General features: G+C 34.4%; 1 protein-coding gene and 1 long non-coding RNA gene across 3 annotated transcripts in view; both read right to left on the reverse strand.

The window, feature by feature from the left end:
- Positions 1-18853, reverse strand: part of LOC138184093 (adenosine receptor A1) — a 335048-nt gene that overhangs the window by 103667 nt on the left and 212528 nt on the right. The gene's annotated exons all lie outside the window — the stretch shown is intronic.
- LOC138179027 (uncharacterized) lies at positions 8136-11015 on the reverse strand. The gene is made up of 3 exons (XR_011172910.1): positions 10559-11015; positions 9505-10209; positions 8136-9280 (listed from the first exon to the last, which is right to left on the reverse strand). It is a non-coding gene; the product is annotated as an uncharacterized LOC138179027 (long non-coding RNA).

Consider the following 18853-nt stretch of genomic DNA (forward strand, 5'->3'; position numbering starts at 1 on the left):
AGAAGATGGTTACAACTTTACAAAATTCAAACATTCCAACAACGAAGCTTTTCCTATTGAATGCTACATAAGTTGTAACACGACCCATACTTTTTGCGTTATTTGTGGGTGAAAGCCAAATTTCTCAAATTGTAACATTCTCAGTCGACAAAATGCCACGTTTTGGTCTTGCAGAAATTCATATGCAATGGTTGAAGAACTTGATCAAGGACGATTCCTTATGAACGTATAGACAAGAATTATTGGCAATCATATTATTGGCCTCATCTTTTTGCTACATTTGTAACATAGTTGCAATTTTTAGGCTCGCGTCTTCTAAGCGAATTACGTGAAAATGTTACGACAGAGTCGTCAGTCGCCTCATCTATTTTATGCATGATGATGCTCCACCTCACCATAGGTAACCGGCTCGCCAATTTTCGGATGAAAAGTTGGGATCACCGAGGACAGGATGCAGATCTATTTCTGACATGCCACCTGCTCCTGACATGTCGCCCCGCTATTCATGAAATTTAGATTTATTTCTTTGAGAGAAGAAATTATTTATGGTCCAAGTGAAATTACTTACGGAAAAACCTAGTGGAAATGTAGACGTGAGTTGGCAGCTGTTTAAATAAACAGAAAAAGAAGAAGAAAAAAGGAAGAGAGGAAGGAAGACATGGAACACGTAATGGTGGATCTGGGACATCTACATGCAACAGAAGGTGCTATTTTCTCTGTATTTTACTGCAGAATGTAAACATATTGCTAATAAAGCCAGTTTAAGAATTATTAAAATTTTAACTTTTTTTCCGGCAGATGGGGTCGATTCCTTCAAGACTTTTACTCATCGTGATGAGTAGAATACATAGCAATAAAAAAAATGTTGATTTTGAAAGAAATGTTCAAGGTAAATTTTGCACAAAAATTCTTCTATGAACCTTCACTAATTCAAAGGTATAAAATCACGTTACGGTGGTTTCCACGCTTACTTTTTATATATTCCGTACATTGGACTCAGAATATTTGAGTTTTCTTTCGTTTCTTCAGAATGTACGCTAATTAGTTAGTACTGAAAGTATTAACCTTCCAGCCAATAGTATTTGAGTATCTCAACCATTATATTATACGTTCTTGACACGATTTTCCACGGTGGGGATTTTAAACTTTTGGAGTTTTCCAGAAAGGTAATAGGACATTTTAATGTCGAAACTTCGACAACGAGTACCTACCAGCACATCGTGTTTTAATTATCTTTCGGAAATATCAAGATGACACGTCGTCGATCATTACGCATGAAGAAAAATGGAAATTCTAAAGAAATTAGTGACTACTGACCTAAGACTCTGAATCTAAATCTAAGCTTTCAGTTTGAAACTCGTGGTCCTGGAAGTGTATCATATATGTTATACGAAATTGAAATTTCGCCAAAATTGACACATTGAGACTTCACTGTAATAGTAGCAAACTATCACGATTATATCAGCAATTTTTGGAGCAAATTTAAAAATATATATAATAATCTGAATATATGTAATGATTAAATACTGCAATTAAATATATGCAATTAAATATACAGTGGTTGGTAACTGGTGGTACAAGCGGAAAGGGGGTGATTTTACGCGAAAAAAGAAGTCGAAAATATAGAATAAAAATTTTTCGTTTGAGGCTTTGTTTTCGAGGAAATCGACTTTGAATTTTCGCTCGGTACGCGTGCGGTACGTTATACCGGATCTCACTGTAGATCGTTGTTTCGATGGAAAAATTTAAAAAAAAAAATTAAAAAAAAATTTTTATTCTATATTTTCGACTTCCTTTTTGGCGTAGAATCACCCCCTTTCCGCTTGTACCACCAATTACCAACCACCCTGTATATGTATCGCGATTTTTACAGTACGCCTTGTAGAACCTAACTCTTACATTTTTTTAATTTTTTTTTTTTTTAATTTTTCCATCGAGACAACGATCTACAGTGAGATCCGTTATAACGAGACGTGATAAGGTGCACGCGTACCGAGCGAAAATTCAAAGTCGATTTTCTCGAGAACAAAGCCTCAAACGAAAAATTTTTATTCTATATTTTCGACTTCTTTTTTCGCGTAGAATCACCCCCTTTCCGCTTGTACCACCAGTTACCAACCAACCTGTATTACGTGTATTATATAAAATATTTTGAAATTTTATTAGCACGGAAATGGAACGGGAGACTATTGTAAATACGTTAGTAAAATTTAGTCGTCTCTCGTTAGAGCATGATAACACTTGACTAATAGCAGTGGTTAGCGCTTTACGTTACGAACGTTCGGAACCCTGGTTCGAATCCCGGCGCCCGTAGTCCGATTTTTCTTCCATGGCACATAAATGAGAAGAAAGCAGCAGTAGCTAATAAGCGACATCTACATCATCAGCAGCAGCAGCACTATCGCGAGGACTGGTATTACATCTAACCTATATATGTATTAACCCTTAGTTTTGACTTGTCATGCTAACATTTTCGATTTATTTCTTCATGAAGAAGCATCCCTTGCTGGGTTGTATCACCAGTTACCAGATATTCCATTTTACGAAAAATCGTAATTTTTCTATGCATATTAATTTATAAAGTTGGTAACATTTTTTCAGGGGCTCAAGTACAGATTATGCTAAACTAGTCGTTTTTTCAGAAACTTTACGCTATTTTATTATTTCAACCATTATAAATCATTATTTTCGCACAATTCGTACAGCTAACAGCCAATCGATTGTGCTTAATTAAAGTTTGTTACCTCCAAATAAAAACCCGGTAGAGAAGCAATCTTTTGTGTCCATTACACCAGAATCACACGGTTTTAGTAGTACTAGATCAGGTTCGAAGGACCACGAAGTTCTTGCCAAAAGTAGAAGGTGAACGACGACAGAATGGAATTGCGTGTATCGGTCCGTTGCCAGTTGTAAGGCGGTACTGGCGTCAACGGTCGCTAACGTCGGCGACGACGACCTCCACGAAATCAATCTATCGTATAAAAAGATTGGCACGCAACACAAATACCGGTGACAAGCCAGTCTTCTGAATGGATCGTATTTTGTTTCCAATGGACAGCAGTTCCTGAATGGAACGAAAATGGATGGAACTCCGAGCTGCCTTTTTTTTTCGTTTTTTCGTTAAACTTGTACTTTCGTAGAAGTTATGGTATGAGTTTGCGTAAGTTGTATCGATACTGATGGAGTTTGCGTGCATTTGACTGATATTTAACATAACGGGTGTTGCTATGGAACTTTGTAAACTTCTGCTTTGGAACTCGTCTCGCTGTCACACATTTGGGATAACATTAAATCTTAAATGCACGTAAGTTTTCCAACTATGTATAATGAAACTATTGTAAACAATACGAATTGCCAATTTTTATACTATAGAAAAAATTACAATTCATATGTAAATTACAATTATATATGTACATAACATAATAAATATTATATGTATATGTTATAACATCCTCTAATTTGACCCTTACTTTTTATAAACCCAAATAACTAGACTATGATTCACTTTCTGCCTTCTCTCGTTGTGTCTAAGGTATAGGTCTGTTAGGTGAGAACCTTACTGAATAGTCCACACTAGCAGATCTTGGACGAAACATTCACTAGACTATGGACGTTTATGCATTTGTAGAAAATTGAAATGTACACAAAATTCCAGATTGCACATAATATGCGAAGATATACACAAAATATAGAAAGTAAAGTACTTGTTATAATATCGAGTAGACGAAACAAGTTTGTATTTACATTTGACCTTTTTAATTACACCAATAAAAATATGAATTTGCATAAACATTCACAGTCTACAAATAACAAGAACTTTAAAGAGTACGAATAAATTCAGTAAAATGATTACATTTCTATTGTTAATGCATCAGTAATTTTCAATCATAATTCGATTAAACTCGAGTTACTATACTCGAGTTTACAAGTAAACCAAACTTCATATATACGAGATAACTTCAGTATCACTCTGCATATAATAATATCAATAACATTCAGAAAGGACAAAATGATGTTTTATTATTAGATAGTGATTTTGCTTGATACACTTTTCTGATTCATTATAATCTTCAATCTTTTCTAAATATTTTTTAGCCATTCATCTTTATTATTCCTCTAGTTTGTTTGTTGATATATGCCTATATCATTATTAGAAAAATAGAAGCTAATTTAGCGTGACAAATATATCGTGAAAACGGTCCAAACAGATTAGTTTTTCCTAATTTCATTTTAGACTTTTGATTTTATATTAATATAATATATATTATAATATACAGGGTGGTTGGTAACTGGTGGTACAAGCGGAAAGGGGGTGATTCTACGCGAAAAAACAAGTCGAAAATATAGAATAAAAATTTTTCGTTTGAGGCTTTGTTTTCGAGAAAATCGACTTTGAATTTTCGCTCGGTACGCCTGCACTTTATCGCGTCTCGTTATAACGGATTCTCACTGTAGATCGTTGTCTCGATGGAAAAATTAAAAAAAAAAAAAAGAAAATTAAAAAGAAAAAAATGTTTATTCTATATTTTCGACTTCTTTTTTCGTGTAGAATCGCCCCCTTTCCGCTAGTACCACCAGTTACCAACCACCCTGTATATTATAAGTTTCTGCATATTGTTTCTAATGAAAGTTAACGATACAGACATTCCTTTTCTGAGTGAGCATTTTTTATTACTATAAAAGACATTTTTACCTATTACACTGATGACATCTAAATTAACTCCTAAAATTTTATTTATCCATAGAGGAACACCTTGTTCAAGCAAACTTTAGGAATAACTGTTCGCAAAGTTGTAAGAAATCAAAATTTTGATATAACACGTTGACTGCCACGCGTGTTTTCAAAGAAATCTCCGTCAGGCCACGCGTACAGCAGTACCGAGCGTTCTCTGCTAGGTGCTCCCATCGATATTTTAGTAATGCAAATCGCTCAAGCGGTGGTCTCAAGAATGATCTTTCGTTTCGTTTGTTCGCAACATTAAAACCACTAGCTGTTGTTGAATATAACGAAGGAAAGTGTGGTATAGATTATTCCGACCAAATGGTTTCTTATGCCACCACAATTAGAAAAGGAATCAAATGGTACAGAAAACTTGGCATTCGATTCTTTCTGGGAATTTCTGTTGTAAACGCTTTGACGGTTTACAAAATTGCAACAAGAAAAATACAAATATTAGAATATTTAGACAATTATTAGTTGCAAAATTATTAAGGTTGTCTGAAAATACAAAAAATCCTTGTCTTCGACGGAGTCGGCATAATATCGCCGTTCGGAAAAACGATTCCGGAAGAAGCATTAGACGCGCATGCAAACTATGTTATGCGAATAAAAGACGTGGAATGGACCGAACAAAGGCACGAAAGAATTTGAAGAAAACAACAACTTATTGTCCAAATTGTGCCGACCAACCTCAGCTATGTATAGAATGCTTTAAAGTTTTACATTCTAAATAATTTTTTTAATAAACCATTTTCGTATTTTTATTTTATAACAATTCAACTATTATTACACTTAATTGTTAATTAACAATTTATTATTATGGAATATCTTTTCAAATACCTACGACGATCCTTCGCAAGTAGTCGAATAAGCGACACCCTAACATGGGTTACGTGGCCTGCCCAGAAACTTTGCTGACACCCGAATACGGGTGTCGTGGCGGTCAACGTGATATGCGTTTTGAGTGTTTTTGTTTGATTGAGTATTTTGAGTTTAGATCTACGCAAACTACACGAACAAATTTTCATGGAAATTGATAAATATTTACAAGAAAGATTAACAAAGAAATTATAATTTTTCATATACTATTCAAACAAATGGATTTTGTTAGACTGTATTTACATAACCAGATTCGTCGTTCAACAACAGACAATTTTTCCCTTAACATAATTCCTTTGTCTCAAATAGTTTCATATTTGTACGCGCGCGTATCTAATGTCGATGACAAGTAAACGATACTCTACTCCACGAATACTTGCAGATGCTGACGAGTCGAAAACTCAGACGAGACTGTTGTTTTCGAATGCTGAGAGACTAAATGATTCTTATTCCAGGACTAATGAAGAAATTGTGCTAAACTCAACCATGTCAAGGCAAGAACGGTAGATCCGAAAATATGTGTGCTAATTGATTTTTACTGAACGCAAGAAAATAGCCAATCAGCATACTCGCTCGCTGTCATTCAACCACTGCACTTCCGTGCGTCTGAAACGCGGGAGATCATCGTCTGGAAGAGGGTGAGCGACATCTGGCCGAGCATGAGGTTTCGAATTTAATTAGAGAAAGATCGAATTCCTTTCGAGTGGTCCATGGTCGGAGTAGCTAAATTATGCTTCGCAAGTAACCGCCTTTATGATACATTCGGGTGTTAAGAATACAATGTAATTGAAAAATGAAAAGTACTGCTACAGTTGTTAAAAGGAATCGTTCTAACTGTGAGTGCCAACCAGAACACAATAAACATGGAAAATTAAAAGCACTGTTACAATCGCTGAAAGAAATCATTCTAAGTGCTAATTTTACGTGGTGTTTAAATGACTTGGCGTTTACTTTCTATAGGCCACCGAAGTGACGTGACGCTTCCTTGAAGAATCTCTAAATCTTAATTGTCTTTCCGGCAAAGGGCCAACAACTCAGCATTGGTACCATCGAAATTCGTCCCGTTATTCGAGCGAATGTTACCCACATATCTCACGACGAATCGTTCTAGCTTGGCGATGAATGCGTCAGTGGGCAGATCGCTTACTGCCCCGAGGTGAACAACCTTCGTGGCCAGACAGATGAAAAAGGTAACGTAGACCTTTATGCGTATTCGAATGCGATGTCGGCCTTCCTTAAAAAAGAAAGAGCCGCGGTAGTCGACTCCGCGGTTTACGAAGGACCGACCTTCCATCATGCTGATAGTAAGCAGCTGTCCCATGACGTACTCGGTGGACGCATTGATGAATGGTTTTGCGCGTGGTGCTCTTGTTGTCAATAGACTGTTATACGAATGTTGTAAAGAGATAGTGTGCGCCAATGTACACATCTTGAATGACAAGGTCGAATGACACGAAGACCTTTCGCCATAAGAATGGGACGGCTTTGGACATACGGAAGGTTCAAGTGTCATAACCTTCGTCCAACACGCAATATTCCCCTGTCATCAAGGAATATATGAAACGGCAGAAGTTTGCTTTCCACATGCAGTTCCTCTCCAGTCGCCAATGCGCGCATTTCTTTTCCAAATACCCAAGAACGAACGATTTGCAGCCTCAGAACGTTTTTCTCCTGGATCTCTCGTACAGTTAGAGGACCCCGGGTACGATGTTTCGGATGGAAGCGCAGACAATACACAATGATTCGCCGAAGTTTATCGATAAACAAGTAGCGTGCGGGTAACCCGTCGTATGAAACCGCGATTCTAAGGCATGTAAGCTGTTTGAGTTACGGTGATATCACGAATTTCGATTTCGACTACTTTTCTTCAGCTTTCTATGGTCATCCTAGTCCATGGCGCCAGTGTGACAAACAAGAAATTGACTGCATATTAATCTTTTTGACAACAAATCCGCCGGATTATCTTGGGATCTGGTGTGTTGCCATCTTGAAACACCTATCTTCGTCTGGACGTCTGCTACACGGTTGACTACGAACGTCTTCGACGCGCGTGGTTCCTCGTTGATCCAGTCCGGGACGATTGTCGAGTCTGTTGAGAGGTGGATATTGTAAAAGCGTTGGATGATAATTTTTCCAACGGTGGTGGACAGCGATGCGAGAAGCGCTGCGTCGCAAAATTCTGATGAAGAGCTCTGATGCTCTTGAGTGATCTCTGTGAGTAAAATCTGTTTGTAATTGTTGAGGTTATTCGATGTGTAAACAGAGAAAACTCGTGGATAGATTGTAAGGCAGAAAATACATTTAAATAGAAGTGTAATTATAAATAAGAATACAATTTGAGCTGGTCCAGATCCGCACGCTAGCTGTGTTACCCAATAACTGAAAACCTCGAAGCCAACGTCGCCTGTCTACTGTTTATGGTCTGACTTCGTCGCAGTCTTTTGTCTACGCGCTGTCGATGGCTTCAGTGCTTGAGAAAACTAAAAAGACCAGATGTAGAGTTTTCTTATAAGTGGTGACCACTTCAACAGTAATGAAAATTATGCCAAACCGTGCAAATTGATTCGGTTATTCAATCCCCGTCTATTCGCGTCGCGTCGCGATATGATTTAGATGAGCCTTTCGAATTGTCTTCAGTCGCTGTTCGATGAGCCTTCGAGGAATCTTCGATATGGAAAGGCTTCGTGATGTCTTTCTTTACAAATATTCCAGGACAATTTGTCCTGCGTCTGGGTTGTCGTGACGACCATGCAGTAAGCGCACTTCATGGTCCGCGATGGTGACGGCAATATCCGCGTGCATTTCTTGCTTCTTTGAGCGGACGAAGGAGTCCGCGATGTTCGTCTTCTTGCGTTGTTCCCAGCTGATCCACGGTTTTTCGACATATTCGCGGAAATATGTGAATACGCGCGATTGCAGATCGGTTAATCGGTTCACGGCTGTTGAATCAAAGTGCTCCAAAGGTAGTTGAATACCTCATCGAGCTGAGGCATCTTTGTGTCCATGAACAAGTAATCACAACTGACCAATAGATTGTTCCGGGTGACCCCGATTCATCCCAATGAACGCAGAGATAAAATCGGCGCCTGCATGTGGTTTACGAAGTCGTGGTTCGACGCCGATGAGTCGTCAATCATTTCCAGCATGTCGATTAATAACGTGGCGTGGCGAAGAACAATCACGCGTTCATTGTCGTATGCGTCAAACAGCTGTTCCCTTGCTGCTGTATAGTTATCCTTGCTAATTGTGAAGGACTCTATTGGCGATTCCGCTCTTCCAGATAGAGACAGATGAAGGTAGTTAAGCTTTTGGGTATTACTCAAATCCGGATATGAATGGATCATGTTCAAGGACGAATACCTGAATGCAATCAATTTTCAAGTTTGCCATCGAACTTTGGCAGATGTACACGTATGGTCGCAGGAATACTCGCGGCGGATGCGACTGTGGTGGGTGAAAGGTTATTGGAGCGATTAATTGAAATGAAGGAAGGTCGTTCCAGCTTTAGCAACATGGTGACGGCGGTCGTGATGGCGTCGCCAAAGATGTTCCAAGTTATTCCACTGTCCCATCTCATCGATGTCTTCGGCGAGTCTGAGCTTGTCTTGAATATTTTTGAAGACTTCAAACTATTTTCGTAAACTCTCGATGCGTATACGAATCTTGGTGCGTCCATTATTGCTATCGACAAATGTTTCGATGTATTTATCGAACGACGTTAATTGCGCTTTGAATGTGAGTTACTTATTTTTAGGTTCACGTATACTTTCATCGACACTGTTATTTACGGGCAAAGACATTTTCGAACGGAAAAATATTTACGTATATTACGAACGAAATGGGTGACAAAATTCCTCATCACTGAGCAGTGATTAATTTAGGATCGGTAATCGAAACGAGCTTACCTTGACCTGAACTCGCTTGCCTTCCTTATTCGTTCGAGATAGTCACCTTCTTCGTCCTTAGTGTCACTGACTGTTCTTCGATTGCTCTTGCGATGTACCAGATTTTCTGCATCTCCTTGGGCTTCTCCTTTTCGAAGAACCACAAAATATACACGCGTATATATGTGTCGGATGTCGATGACACTGCTCTGCACTTGTTAACAGAGGAATTAACCTGAAGTAACTGATTCACGGGGAAGAGTAATGGTTGAATGAGTGATGAACTATGAATGACACTAAGGGTTGTCCTTCTTCGAACGATGAGATGATTTCCAACTCCCTCCAACTGCTAAGATGAGATTTACGAGTGATCGTAACGAACAATTAAAAGATGCTTCACTTTCCGACTCCTGAGGATTAACTCCGATTCGAAATGTAAAATTCGCCCAGGACTGAATACTGATCGTGTCAAGTGATTAAACGATACTTTGCTCTACGAATGCTTGAAGATAGTGTCTGCAGCTGGCGGGCTCGCATGATACTTTACTTCGCGACTGTTTGAAGGGAATCGTAAATTCGAACGAGACTGTTCTTTCCGAATGCTAAGAAATTAAAACGATTCTTATCCCACGACTGGTGGAGAAGCTGTTAACGATTCCAATGCTCGTACAAGACTGACCGTGCTAGAATCAACGGGGCGTTCGGTAAGATTCAAAAATGGAAATCCTGAAAATATACGTGCTGATTAATTTTCACTGAGCGCAAGAAGATGGCTAATCAGTATGGTCGGCTCGCTGGCCGTCATTCACTGCTCACATACTCTGTATGTCCAAAACGCGGGAGACTCTTGACGGGAAGAGGATGAGCGATACTTGGACGAACGTGAGATTTCGAATTTAATTAGGTACGAGCAGTTATGATACGTTCGGCTATTAAGAACACAATATACTTGAAAAATTAAAAGTACTGTTGTAATTGGCAAAAGGAATCGTTCTAATTGTATGTGCTAACATCCCGTCTCTAAAATGGGCTCTTGACTACGAAAGTGAGCGCCATAAATTACGAAAATTCTCACGTTTTTGTTCCTTCAGACGGATCCATATTCTGGAAAACATATTTTCGATCCTACGTTAAAGTGCTGTTTTTGCCTTCTAAACGTAAACAGTTACCGATAAAGATAAATAAATGCCGAATATTTTTAGCTGCACTATGAATCTGCAAAGTTTCATCGAAATCGACGTGTGTTGTGCTTGGCTGGTGTCCCTTGCAATTGTGAGACATTTAGATTATACATCGAAGATTATGATATAAATATAATTTGTCTATAGATATACTCCTCGGCGCGATTTATTTGCTTATATCCTTAAGAGCTTATAAGGATATATGATAGCCGGCTAATATCCATCACCCTGAGTCATACTGTCCTCTTTTTATTGTCGCATTCAGTAATGTTTTCAAGTATCTTCCAAAAATTACGCGAGTCTCTGATCTTCTCCAATATAACGTCCAGTCTAGTCTTTGCATAACTCTCTTTTTAATTTTATTTCTTGCTGAAAATTGTATTAATTTAACTTGGGGCAATCCTTCATCGAATAAACTTCCGAATATTATAATAAACTTCCGAAAAGGGTCGAATGTAAAGATCCAGAATTTTTGAATAATTTCATATGTAAAACATCACACAGTATGAATACATTCGTATACACAACAGAGCATAGCAACGTTTATGTGTGATTCTACGCGAAAAAAGAAGTCGAAAATATAGAATAAAAATTTTTCGTTTGAGGCCTTGTTTTCGAGAAAATCGACTTTGAATTTTCGCTCGGTACGCGTGCGATACGTTATAACGGATCTCACTGTAGATCGTTGTCTCGATGGAAAAATTAAAAAAAAATTTTTTTAAATAAAAAAAAATATTTTTATTCTATATTTTCGACTTCCTTTTTCGCGTAGAATCACCCTCTTTCCGCTTGTACCACCAGTTACCAACCACCCTGTATATACATGGTATTTATAGATTTAATTTATAAATAATTATATCTATATTTATAGTTCGAGAAATACTTTGAGAACCACTTTAATTGTGAGAAGGCCATCGAGGAAGTTTCAGGCCTGAAGGTAAGAGTATTATATTTCACCCTGTCTCGTAATATCTATATGTATACTTACTATGGCTCTTTACGTACACTACCTGTCATAAGTGTCTCGATACTGATTTTTCACATGAATTTCGCCAAAATATCTAAGTATGTTCCAGATCTAAATTTTTTCCAAGCGTAGTAGTTCAACATATAAACAATACATACTACACCTGTATTAACTAGTTATAATTATTAGGTTGTCCGAAAAGTGTCTTTCTTTTACAGACCCGTCTTTTATAAGAATGCATCTTTATACAAACATGAAACCTAATCTATCAAACGTTGTGATCTTTATTTTGTAGAACAAAATGGATCATACGTAATTCGATAAAATAATATAAAACGGAAAATATTGTGGGTCCATTATTTCCTTATAAAACGAAAGAAACTTTTCGGGCGACCTAATACTATCGGAAAGTTTTATGGTATTAAATTACGATAAAGTTCTTGACTTGTTGATGTATGTAACTATCAATTTTAGATTTTGCTTGATATTACGTACCGATATAATGTCGCTTCATATTACAGCTACAGCTAACCTTATTAATTTTAAAAGATCATTGTTATCTGATATGTGGCATAAGAGTTAGAAATTAGGAACTAAACAATTTAGTAATTTTTCGGAATTCTAGCTTCATCACTGATTTCAATTATTTTTTAATTTGCTGTCGAGGGCACGATTTCGATCAACTTTTTTCTATACATATCATCGCTGCTTAGCCTTAGTTTTCGAAACATTCGCAAGAAACTGCCGATACCACTACAATGAATTCTGCCGGTGTGTTCGTCGTGATGTGGCATGGTACGCGTTAGTTTAGTTTCCGGCCACCTCTCGGCACGGCGGCTGGATAAAATAACGCCTAACCTAAATGGAATTCTTATCTTTTGTTTATAGTTTATGTAGGAGTAGGTTAGGTGTCATTTTATCCGGCCAGCGCCGTGAACCGTAAGGCGGTCAACAACTAATGTATAGACTGTCACGGACGCACAATTATAGGCAGAATTCACTGTAGTGGTATCGGCAGTTTCTTGAGACTCTCTCGAAAATAAGGCCAAGCGGCGGTGATATGTATAGAGAAAAGTTGTTCGGAATCTTGCCCCCGACAACAAATTTAAAAATATTTGAAATCGGTAACGAGGCTATGACTCTGAACAATTACCAACAATTTTGTTAAGGAACTTCGAGAACTTTATTAAAACCTTGAATAAAGAATTTCTTACGCAACAAAGCTGTTTCGTAACTTTCGACATTTGCAGGTTATAATTTTATTATTGCGTATTAATTTTTCAAATTCAAATTTATCGTACCATAATTTTCTATTATTATCTGTATAAGTATACAATGTGTATAAAATGATAAAGAATAAAACCAATACAATTTTATGTATTCATAATTTGTAAATAAGTTACATTTTATCAAAAATAAGCAAGTATCTAAGATACTTTATATGACAGCCCACAAGTTGTTGTGTTGCACATAACACAAAAGATAGTACACTGTTACAATATAATTGGTTGTATGTTATGATACTAAGATAGAATACTATTTCGAATAAATCATTAAGGTTTAACAATATATCTATTAAGTGATACTCAAAGTTTATTCATTTGCTTAACAATATAAAACAATATTAATATAACACTGATACTAGTTCGATTAAACTTCTTTCTAGTTATTTTTCTCTATAATTATCAATATTATTGTGTACACTGTATATATACATTTATATCAGTATAAATATTCCATAATATTATACGTATGGTTAAACAGTTTTATAATAATTTAATTAAACACGTAAATGATTTCATTTACTGATGATTTCAATATGTTACTTATATGAAAAATAGTAATACATAATGCCGTAACAAAAGAATATCCAATTAATGAAAGGGCAAGTTAAAATGAAATTAAAATCAAAAACATTGTTTAAATAGAAATTATCAAATGGAATGTATTGTGTTAAGAGTAGGGTTACCAACGATTGGTAGCAATAGTAATAGTTGGTAGTATATCAGAATTCTCGGAAGAATGCGTCTTATTTGTTTGAAATTTGAAAAAGTAGGGTTTCTACATTATTTCTAAGTTACTCGATGTTATTAAATATAGATTTGGGGTTGATATTTAATGGATTCACTCAGATTAAATTTTATTTTCTATATTTTACCACCTCGTACAAAACGTCTGAGCACACCGGATACACTTAGATAGTTAACACGTGGTCGACTCCTAAGACAAAAGAGCGTCGTTAGGAGTCGTACCAACTTAGCTAGTAGGAACTAGCGATCATACCAACTTAACGTTTCTCAACACTCGATACAAGACATGGTACGTAAAACTGTGAAATTTCGGAAACAGCTGAAAAGAAAATATTAAGTGAACTACGTGCATGTTTGATAAGAAAAGTCGTTTCCTTTTGCCAATACTACTACGTATAGATAACTAAATCTTTAGAAAATCGGCTTGTGGTGGCTGCTGCATTATAAAGTAGGGATCCATATTCTGTAAGTAGTTTACTATCACTATTCTACCATCTTTTATACCGATATTAAACAATAATTAGATTTTTGTTTTTTACGTGGAATTTTCATGCCTGAATTATTCAAAACTGTGTTTTATAATATATATTGTAACATCATAATATTAATAAAAACATTATATATATAGTATATTATATATGTAATAATAATACAAATGTATATAATGTTTTTGTTAATATTATAATATGTTATGCACAATACCGATGAAAAGTTTGAAAACTGTAACAGTTATTGAGAATTTTTACATTTCTCTTATTATTTCTATCCATAATGCAGTAAAAGGTCGTTTGTTAAAACCTCTATTGACAGAATGAGAATTCGATCATCGGAACATCAGTATATTTTATAATAATTAATTTTGATTACTTAATGTTAATATTTGTAAAATAATTCAAAATAAACGATTTTTTCTTATGCAAAAACAAACAGTATTCGATTATCCATAGAGCATATATTATAATTAATTCAGGTAAACAAGATTCTACTATTTGAATTATCTGATGATTAGACAGCAGAGGTTATGCAAATGTATATTTTTTTAGCTAGCAGGTAAAGCAATGGAGTCTGGACAGGTTTCGTGATTAGAGAAGTCTAAAAATATATTTTTTGTTTCACTCTTTTCGCATAATGAATATGCTTTGCAACACATGCGAGAATATATTACTTGCCATCAGATACCATCATGTTATTTACTGTGCATATGCACATGTCGTGTTTATGTGAAGTATGTATATTTTAAATTAATTTCATCTCTGCCAGTAAACTCTTATAACTATGTAGTATCGCTATTGGTAATGTGTAACTAACCAAAGCTAATTGCAGATCATATCAAATCATGTTTTTGTTATCTTGAATTGCTAATTGAGCATTGGATGTGTCAGTTTGTGTTTGGAATTCGAATAGTTCAGGTTGATTATTGTAATGTGATGTGCGTGAAATAGTACATCGGTATATTTAAGCGTTTCTCAAGTTTGTAAAAATGTCAAAGTTCGAAGAAATTAGATACATTAAGGTTAAATTGAGTCGAAAATGATTCCATATTTGTCATTAACGAAAGTGACGACGAAAGCACTTGTAGCCTTTATAATAAAAATTTGAAATGTGAAAAGAAATGGCTATTAGTACAACATATAAATACTGCCACACGTAAGAAAGCAATCGAAGAAGCAACTAAGCCAGGCGGAACGGAAAATTCAGGGCACGAAACGACGGGCTCAAGAAAAAATAAATTTTATGCGGACTTAACACGAACAACGTTTGCTGTTAATATTCCTTGGGGAGCTTTGAATAATGATATATAGAGGAATTGTCTGACGAAATCAATACTATGGAAAAATTATTTAGATGATTACTATATTATGATTCAAATATGCAAGCAGTAAGGAGAGACATAAAAAAGCATCATGTATATGTTATTTGATGTGGGTTTGGGGTTGATAATTAATCGATTCACACAGATTCGATTTTCTCCAATATATTTCTTCGCCTCGTACAACACGTCTTAACTCACAGAATCCACTTGGTCAATTAACACGTGGTCGACTTCTAAGACAAAAGAGCGTCGTTAGAAGTCGTACCAACTTAGCTTGTAGTAACTAGCGATCATACCAACCTAACTTTTCTAACTTTTAACAGTATGAATTTTCGTGAATGTGTTATGAAGAAATTAGAGGAACAATTCATGCTACTAACTGAATGCTATTATAGAAAAGGATGTAGGATTTTCGGAATTATTAAAACTTTCAAGTATTTTAGATAACGAGGACGTAAAAATAGCGATAAATGTACCAGAATGTTGTTACAGTAAGTTTGAATAAGCAGCGACTACATCGTGAGACGTAGAGCGGACATTTAATGATGAAAATTATAAATAGTTTACGAGTTTTAATAATTCTGTCGTATTAGTATAATCAATTTCTCAGACGCTTACAGTACTTTTGCATTTTTCATTCTTTTATTTTTATCTTTTCTCGTATGTATTTTTTGCTTATATCTTTCGTACGAAGACGCATTTTACATTAATCATTGCAAATGGATTCGTGATAAATCAAGGAATTTAAAAAATTGCCTCTACATCTTTTGTATCTTTGCTGTCACGTACTGTACTTATTTAAGGTATTAGCGAAATGAGTTAATAATCGTTCATTAAATTTTTACAAGCATATTAATAATATACGAATAACACATAATCATCAGTTTGATAATTCCACTATATATATGTAAGTAGTGGTAGTAACATAATTTCATTTAGTCTATGATTTTCTCGATTTTCATTATTCATATTATATTTTTCCGTATTATATTTATTATATATTATTATATATTATTATATATTATTATTATTATTAGATTTTTACAAGCATTTTAATAATATACGAATAACACATAATCATCAGTTTGATAATTCCACTATACATATGTAAGTAGTGGTAGTAACATAATTTCATTTAGTCTATGATTTTCTCGATTTTCATTATTCATATTATATTTTTCCGTATTATATTTATTATATATTATTATATATTATTATATATTATTATTATTATTAGATTTTTACAAGCATATTAATAATATACGAATAACACATAATCATCAATTTGATAATTCCACTATACATATGTAAGTAGTGGTAGTAACATAATTTCATTTAGTCTATGATTTTCTCGATTTTCATTATTCATATTATATTTTTCCGTATTATATTTATTATATATTATTATTATTATTATATGTTATTTAATATTATAAATTATTATTAACTATCCAACAGTTCATAAAAAGTCAGTTATATTCAAACAACAATCTCTTACATATCATATTGTCCACTTCTCTAAAAATCTTCGAATATATTTCATGTTCAAAGCAGAAATCACTCATATCTGCACTTTTGACGTGAATAATATGATTTCTAATTCAGTTCTCTCAAAATATTTGCGCAACATTTACGCAGCATTAAAGATAACTAACATTAAACTCGCGTGGAGGGCTGATTTAGTACAAGGCTTAAAAGGAAGATGAACGAAAACGAGGAACGATCAATATTTATGGTTAAAGTTTCCTTGGTACATCCACGTAAGTTGTTGCAGATTCCATAGCACGTTCTCTTCATTCGCATTTTTCTGGCTGAGAATTAAGGATGCGCATAATTTTGGCTTTAAGGGAGTTAAGATCACCAAGTGCGAATGTATCTCGCGACTGGAATATATAGTTGCCAATTGAATATGAATACTCGAACACAAACAGACGTAGCGATTGTTAAACCCATGGAATTTGCACATGAAAGGATAAGACCACTGATCTTGAGCATAATAATTCTCTTTCTTCATCTGACTGAATGAATATTCTTTCTGAATGTTAGCTAAGAATTGTTTAGAAATGTTTGAAACAACAAGTAATGTCGTCTATTTTACACTTTGAATTTAAAAGGTAATATCTACCGAAATATTATATCGATGTCAATGTATCGAAATAGAAATTCCGTTTTTTATTATGATAATAGCTGATTATAGACAGTTAGGAAATTATATAAACTAAAAAATTATACTTCTTTAAGTCATTCTTTCAATTCTTTAGACTTATTCCTTAATACTGATAGTTTTTTATTTATCTCGTTAAATCACAAAATGCTATAAGGAGTAAAAAGTTTTACAAAATAGAGGATTTTAAGATAGATATATAATATAAATATATATATATATATATATATATATATATATATATATATATAATTAAGATAGATATATAATTTTTCAAAAACGAAGTTTAAAAATTATCAAAAAAGTAAAACACGTACAATACATTAACATAAACAATATATTATTAATTTTACGTAAATTAGATATAATCAATGTTAAAGTTTAAGAAATTTCAAAAACGTATTATATATATAATCTTATAAAAGACATGTATTATAATTATAATAATAATGTGTGTGTTTGTGATAATTCAATTATGAAAAATAGTAAAATCTTACACAGGACATCTTCAATGTATGTACTTTTTGCAATTATTGCATGCAGGATTATATTTATTATGGTTTCTATTACATACATTTGCCTTATTCGTTTAAAATATGTTTTGTCTATGGTGTCATTTTTATTATTCTTCTCCTGGCTGCTTTTATTGCATTTATTACGTGTATTTGAGGTGTAACAAAATATCTTGAAATTTTTGTAAATTTTTGTAAAATTATTTTCTTCCATCTCTAGTAAGAATATAATTACTTCCAGTGTTATGGTTGTCAAATGCTAGGTCTGCGATGAATAATGTATATGTATATATAAGTATTAATAAACAATAATAAATATTGCAAACTTCATTTTTTAACGTTTTAAATTTATGTACCTATGGAATGACATAATAAGAGAGATTATTTTGACTGTAGTCGAATACGATGGCTCGAAATTGTTAGTAAAAATGAACCAGCTTTGCAATATTTAAATATCGAGTGGTTATTGGATTCTCTATTCAAACGTTATCTGTATGCAACAGGACAAAAATATCCGCTTGACCTTTCACGTAATCGCATAGGAAGCAAATCCATCAGTTGATGAATTTTCGTTATTCAAAGGTGCTGGGAAAATCTGAAACTGTACTGAACTGTAAACGAGTTATCAGTAGTTGAACTTCATAGCACAACTCGTGGAAAATCAGCTATTTACCTTCAATGTTATTACTTTATTGTTGGGATA

Source organism: Bombus flavifrons, chromosome 1 (genome assembly GCF_040668555.2).
Source record: "Bombus flavifrons isolate JBK064 chromosome 1, iyBomFlav1_principal, whole genome shotgun sequence".
Lineage (NCBI taxonomy): Eukaryota > Metazoa > Arthropoda > Insecta > Hymenoptera > Apidae > Bombus > Bombus flavifrons.